A 7,652-nucleotide genomic window follows, 5' to 3' on the forward strand; every position below is an offset into this window, starting at 1 on the left:
CAATTAACCACAGAAATGCAAACTCATTTAATCAGTAACACTGTGGAGAGACCGTTCACCAGTCCCGCGTGTGGGAAGGGATCACTGAGCAAAACAACCTCCGGACAATCCAGCAGGATTACATATTCCATCAGGTATTCGATTATGCTGTCAATGCTGCTGTTAATCCCAACCAGCTATTTGTTCCATAGCGTCAATCATAGAGTCATACAGCACGATGGCAGACTGGCCCGTCAGTGCAACCAATCCATGCTGAACATACTGCCAAACTAATCTACTCCCATCTGCCTCCTCCTGTACCCGATGAGTGGTTATAATGCCCTTGTAGTTTTATTACTGAGTTGTTAATCCAAAAAAACAGGTAATATTTTGGGGACAAAGAGTTCAGGTCCTGACATGACAGATAGTGGAGTTTGAATTCAATAAGCACCTGGAATTGAAGTGTCTCGTGATGACCTGAATCAGTTGTGTGGAAAATCCCATCTGATTCACTCATGCCAGTTCGGGAAGCAAACTATCATATTCATCTGCTCTGTGCCACAGGAGACTCCATATGGATAATATCGTGGTTGACTTTTAAATGTCCTCTGGGAAATAACTGATGTACGAGATATGAATAAATTTATTTTAAAAATCCCACTTTCCCATTCATGTTTGGAATCAACTGTCCATTAACTATTGCAAACATACCCTCATCCATCACTTCCTCAGCAAGTTAATTGCACACGTAAAACACCTTCCTTAAAAAAAAAGCCTCACATGATTTTTTTTTTAAATCTCTCTCTGTCATATGCCTTCTCACCTTGAAATTCCCGTACTCGGAAAAGGCAGCTATCGTTAACTCTAACTTGCCTCTCAATAATTCGTAAACTTCTGTCAGGTCGCCGTTCAAACCCCTAACCGAGAGTGAAAACAGTCTCAACTAGGAGACAGTGAGAACGGCAATGAGAGATCAGAGTCCAGAGTGTTGTGCTGGGAAAGCACAGCAGGTCAGGCAGCATTTGAGGAGCGGGAGAATCGACGTTTCGGGGAAGAGCCTGATGAAGGACACTTGCGCAAAAAAAATATTCTCCTGCTCCTGGGATGCTGCCTGACCTGTTGTGGTTTTCCAGCACCCCGATCACGAATCTGAAAATAGTCTCAGCCTATCCAGCCTTTCATTATAACTCAAAACTTCCACACATCGCAACATGCGTGCATACTTTTCTGAACGTGCTCCAGCTGAATAATATAATTTCTACAACTGGGCGACCAGAACTGAACATAATATTCCAGAAGAGGCCTCATCGCTATCCTGCAAAGTTTCAACATAACGTCCCGACTCCTATACACAAAGGACTGAACAATGAAGGGAAGTATGCTAAATGCCTTTGAAACACCTTGTCTGTAGGTGATGCAAACTACAAGGAATTATGCACCTGCACCCCAAGATTCTGTGTTCTCCAACACTACGCAACTTGTTGTCGGACCAAAATGCAATACCTTCCATTTATCCAGGTTGAACTCCATGTTACATTTTTCAGTCCAACGACTCATTGGATTAAGATCCTTTTGAAACTTTGATAATCTTCCTCACTGTCTCCAATTCTGGCGTCGCCTGCAAACCTACGAATCATGCCTGCAGTGAGTTCCACTGTTTTCTCATGTAGATCAATGATTCATATTTACTTGTAGTGGCCGTGATTTATCAATGTGCAAATCATACAACAGTTAGTCATGCAATTAACAATGAGGAAGAAAGCCGCAGACTGCAGGGAGATATTAAACAATTGGAAATGAAAATGGTGAAAGCAATTCATTCCAGGCAAGTTGGTGACAGTGAAGCAAGTTCAAACTTCAAACCAGCCGCCCACGCTCCAGTTGTGGCACTCAGCTGTCTCAGCAAGATGCACTGTAGATTGCTATAAACGGGAAAAAAAAATACCTTCTGCCCCGTCTTTGACCAGGAGGACTCCCAACCTCGGAATTGCTTGCGCCTCTAACCCGTCATAGAAATGCCGTGCATTCACCGGATGTGTCACTGGAGTCCTCGAGTATCTGTGCGACCTCATTCCCATCCCGACATCCAGTTGGATTTTCGCGACTGCGCCACTCAGTTCTTCTGATTCTGGGGCTGGGAATTGGGACTATGTGGCAGCAGTGGTTACTGCCTTGTGTGGGGAAACTGATGAAATAGCCGATATTAAACTGCATTACTATTGAAGTATACATTTTGGCAACAACTGCACCGTCCCCGGAGTTTTTGATGTTTTGGAGAAATCTATTTATCTCAGCCTTCAGCATATTAATGATGGAATCACCACAGCCACTGGGGAAACCGATATTAAACGGTCATCCCATTCTGAGTCCCACATATCTGCCACTGTTCGCTAAGCACTGATATTGTGCATTTGGTGCTCTGCCTAACATTGCCTATGATACTGTACTTATTGCACACTGTCAGTGTGCGCGTCTGTGAAATGCCGTGATCGTATAGTGGCTAGTGCTCTGCGTTGTGACCGCAGTAACCTCGGTTCGAATCCGAGTCACGGCAATAATTGCTCTATCTGTCCCAGTTTTTGTGAAACAAAAAGGAATCAGTTGTTTTAACATGGTAATTTTCTCCAAGGTGATGATCTTTTCCCTTCAAATTCTGCTCTCTCACACCTCTGTGTTTCATATGTCAGAATTCAAATCCACCCGTTCTCAGAGATTTCTCTCCCTCCTTCGATCACGAATGGAACTTTCCGTCCCACACCCCCATTTCATTAATTTAGAGTTGCCGGTGTTGGACTATGGTGTACAAAATTAAAAATCACACAACACCAGTTTAGAATCTAACAGGTTTAACTGAGCACTAGTTTTAAGAGCGCTTGCTCTTTCATCACGTGGTTGTGGAGTCATTTCCTATTTTATTAAGCCACTGCAGAATCTAACACTGACTCTCACATTGATACCATTCAGTTTGTGCTGCTGCGGTCACTGTTGCTGAGTGAACGTGCCCCAACCCCACCATCGGGACCTGCAGACCAGTTGATCCATTTGTTTACCGCAGGTAGCAGCTTTTACCGATATGGACTTGCGATTATTGAGGGTCAAGCTCAGGAAAATGACACAGGACAATATCGAGGAAAAGCGACTTCATTGAGAAAGATTAGTTTCACGGGTTTTCTGCAATGGCTGAGCACTATTACCACGGGACTGTTAACTCAGACACCAAGTAAATGAACCAGTGACCCGGGTTTGACTCCAACCATGCCAGGTGTTAGACTTGAGATTCAATAAACATCTGGAATTACGAATCTAATAACATCTATAAATTCATGGTTAATTGTTGAAAAAACAAAACCATCGGGTTCACTGACGTCCTTTGAGGAAGGAACATGACCTGGTCGGGCCTCGATGTGACTCCAGACTCATTGCAATACGGTTGAGTCTCAACTGCCCGCTGTGTAATTAGGGATCGCAATCAATACTGCCGAGCCAGCGACGCCCTCATACTGTAACAAAATCGTAAAAAAAAAAGTTCATTGGGCTCTAGCTAGATTACTGTGTGCAGTTCTGCAATTCAGAGTACTGCATGAATGTGATCGCACTGGGAACGTTGCAGTAGAGATTCACTGGGATATTGTCTGGGCTGAAGAGTTTCAGTTGTGAGGAGAGATTGGACAGACTGGGGTTGTTTGTCGCCGAGCAGAGGAGATTAGAGAAGACATGACTGAGATGTACAAAATAATGAGAGATGTGAATAGGATAGACTGAATGAAGCTTTTGTTATTGATGGAGGGATCAAACACTGGGGCCAAGCGATTTAGGGCAAAGGCAGAAAGTTTTGAGTAGATGTGCGGAAAGGGTCAGAGAGGTGGAAACCCTTCCAACCTGAAAAAAATGGAGATGTTAATTTGCGATGCCAAAGCAAATAAGACTGTGGGCTAAACAATGGAAAACTTGATTCAGGTCGTTAAGCAGTTGAACAAGTGCGGCCACAACAGGATGATGTTGTTGTCCTCCACAGTATCGTGGTTAGTGTCCCCTCCTGTCACAGGGCTCAATCCTCCGCTGGGGGCATCGTAAAGGTTTTAAACCTGTGGCTCTGTTCCCCAGTGAAGGTTATTCATGCTTGGCCTTCCATTCTCGATTGGATATGTCACAGCAAGGGCAGTGCTGTCTGAATCAGCTGGGGAAGGACTGCAGCTCCTGGAGAGAGAGTGTCAGTGAAAGTGCAACACGTAACTTCAGCAAACTGCACATTGTGTTTGTGTTGCAATGAAAACCAGTATATAGAGTTGTTCCTGACTGATGTGTTTATTTAAAGCAGGAATCTGAGGAAGAAAACAGAGTAAACCAATTCAGATCTGAGTGTAGAAACATTTCCTGCAGAACTACTGAGGTTGTACAGCGCAGAACCACGTTTGCATGCATTGAATTCCGGTTGATGGGCGCAGCTTGCTTTCACTCGGCTGAGTTACCAGTGTGTAAATTATACAGATAGTGTTCAATGTGATGGTACCTTTGCTCAGTGGTTCGCACTGCTGTTAAATCTGTAGGTTATGTGGATTGGCCATGTTAAATTGCGCTGATGTGTCCAGGGAGTGAATTCAGTAAGTTAAGTGAATTAGCCATGGGCAACGCAGTGATAAGGTCAGCAGTCACACGATGCCAGGTTTTATTCCAGCAGGTTTATTTGAAATCACAAGCCTGAGCCTGCGGGGATAGAGACGGGAGCTAGATCTAGTTGAGATGCTGTTCAGAGTGGTCCTCCAGACTCGATTGGCTGAACTGCACTTTTTGCATTGTAGGGAATCTGTGATTCTATCAGAGAGGACACTGTTAGCGTTTACTGGGCTGCTAAGACATTAGAGACGATGCTGACGGCGTTCAGTGGGGATGGCATTTTATTTATTTGTGTATTGGAAAATTTGACACTGAACCAAAGAAAACCTAATGGAAGTTTTCCAGAGTATTTGAGGTTTGGAGAGAGTAAATAGATGGCAAATTCACTCTTTCAAGTTCGTATATTTCTGAACGTCAGGCTTTCAAAACCATCGATGTAGGACAAAGAAATGATCGGAGCTGAATTTCTGTCTTTCAGAGAATTCGTTTCCAAAATATTTGGAAAGGCAGATTTAGAGACACACAAGCAGTGAGTTGCACCAGGAGAGAGATAGCCTGTGGCCAGGTAAAAGTGTAAAAGTGGGGTGTGGGGGGTTAGAAGATGCGAAGAAACAATATCTAATTTAGACGACTTCAGATGCAAAGAAATATCGGAAACGTCTGCAGCTGATTAAGATTCAGCAAAAAAAAAACTCAGAGTTTTGAAAGGTTTCTGTTAATATTCCACATGAAGCATTATAAATGGAACTGAGCAGATTTTGTATATTGCCAAGGAAAGCTATTCCATGATGAATAGGAAGTGATCCGTCTCTTAGAGATCGATTTCCTGATTTAATCCCATGGTCTAAAGGTGGGAGGACAATCGCCATCATGTTGGGTTCATTTGACACCACTGAAGTCTACCAAAGTAACTGAGCATCAAAACTGGCATCTTGTTTTGTGGTTTAACCTTCTGTTTTTCTCATCAGTATTTTCTTTAAGCTGAAATAAATTCGGAGCAAAATTGAATGCAACTTTTAACGTTCCAATCACATAAATCCAATTCACTTCCGATCATTGCAATGAACAGAGTGAAGTTGCAGCAAAATTAATAAAATGAAACGAACAACACCGCATTTTCGGGAATTTTACCCAGTTCAGGTTCAGCCATATGAGAAAGCCCATCGAGCTAAAACATCACCTTCACTTCTCTCTCCGTATATACTTCTTCACGTGAGACAGAAACTGTCTGAAGAAATTATGCGTCAAGACTAAATGTGCGTGTGAATGTGACGGGAACTTCATGTTTGCTGGTTCATTCTGAGACAGTTCCGACTCGGAATAAATCAAGGACAAGGTATTCCTTCCAAGAACGAGGCCAATCCCTTGGATTTTGCTGGTATTATTATTCCACTGAAAGCAGAAACGTAATGGCGTGGATTCGATTCCGCTCAGGGAATTTCTCATCCCCTAGGTGCACCATATGTAATCTTGATGTGGTCACATGTGGCCCATGGGCTGAAGTGGCCCAGAGGTTAAGGCGACGGGTTGCTCTTCCATTGCGCATGTGTGGATTTGAATCCTTCTCTGACTGTTCCTTCCATCATAAGCAGCTGTGGTTTCCCTTTGTGCCTCGTATCTTTAATGTACATTGGATGGAGAATCTTGCTCTTGCCCTTCATTGTACTGGAGATTTGTGATAAATCGATACCTCATCAAAGTTGTAATTAAGCAATTTGATTCTGTTGTAAGTTACATTGGGATAATGAAAAGGAGGGCAACGTTTCTTTCCTCCTTTCATTCCATCTTGACTTTCTATGTATTTACATCGAATGAAAGGGGAACAAATAAGGAGAGATCGGGTGCAATAGTTTATCCAGTTGGGTTGTGAATTTTAATATCACACTCCACACAAAGTTCTGATCAGTATTTTAAACAGTCAATTGAATTGGAACCGCAGAAAACTTTTACAATGAAACGAATCATTCATTCTTTCACAGCCTTTTGCTGTGTGAATCATACCGCGATCCATCATCCAGCGTGGTCACCAAGTTGCCAACAACATTAGATCCACCAGTTTTCTTTAGCAATAACAACTTCTGCACATATCCATCTGTGGTGTGCCCAGTGCCATTTATGACTCCAAGCCACAGCACATTTCTTGTTCATCAGTTTATGAGCCGAGTTTCGGATCTGTCTGATCAGTTTGAGAAACCTTTTCTATCACTTAATCCCATCCCCTCAGAATTCTAAACTTATAAGTAAAATAAGGCGTTACATCAAATGATGTAGGATTGGAAGTCGGCCATTCAGCCCATCGAGTCTTCTCCACCATTCGATGAACTCATGGCTGATCTGATAATCTTCAACTCTATTCTCCTGCCTAACCTCGATAATGCTTCATCGACTTTCTGATTAAATATCTGCCTGGCACAGTTTGAAAATACACAACAAATCAGCCTCAACAACAGTTTCAGGAAAGGGTTCTACAGAATCACTGGGCCCTGAGCAAAGAAATTCCTCCTCATTTCTGAATTAAATAGGCAATATCTATTTCTGAGTTCATGTGCTCTGGTGCTCTCCTCATACCAGAGGGCAAACCATCTGCCCGTATTTACCCTGTCAAGGTCGCACGAATATTGAACGTTTATAATTGTTATTATGTGATTATAGAGCTCCATTTTATACAGGGTTGGCACCATGTTTGGAAATCTCTGCTGTCCCTTATAGCGTCCTTACATATTATTAAGGCAGGTGGAGAAATTTATGTGAGGCAACGGTTGAAACTTCAAGCACAGCCGAGAATTGGAACTTGAAATCAGCTAGCGATTGAAATCAGACTGGTCCACACAAGAACGAAATAGAGTAGCTATAAATCTGACAAATGAGAACCTAATCATATTCCATTGACATTCAATGGCTTTACTGTAACCAAATTCCCCTGTGTCATCGTCCACGGAGCTAGAATTTGGGGAAAACGGATCGAGACCGGCTATACAAATACTTTCACAACAAAAACATGTCTGTTGGTAGACAGTTTCGGATTGTAAACTCAACTCATTGCTCCGTGAATCCTACAT

The 7,652-nt window shown here is 42.8% G+C and overlaps 1 non-coding gene across 1 annotated transcript; it reads left to right on the plus strand.

Annotated features, from left to right (window-relative positions):
- The first annotated feature begins 2,461 nt into the window (after positions 1-2,461).
- Positions 2,462-2,533, plus strand: trnah-gug (transfer RNA histidin (anticodon GUG)). The gene has a single exon. It is a non-coding gene; the product is annotated as a tRNA-His (tRNA).
- Positions 2,534-7,652: the final 5,119 nt, after the last annotated feature.

This window comes from Chiloscyllium plagiosum, unplaced genomic scaffold (genome assembly GCF_037043375.1).
Source record: "Chiloscyllium plagiosum isolate Xiang-an unplaced genomic scaffold, Cpla_swu_hap1 HiC_scaffold_29, whole genome shotgun sequence".
NCBI classification, from domain to species: Eukaryota; Metazoa; Chordata; class Chondrichthyes; order Orectolobiformes; family Hemiscylliidae; genus Chiloscyllium; species Chiloscyllium plagiosum.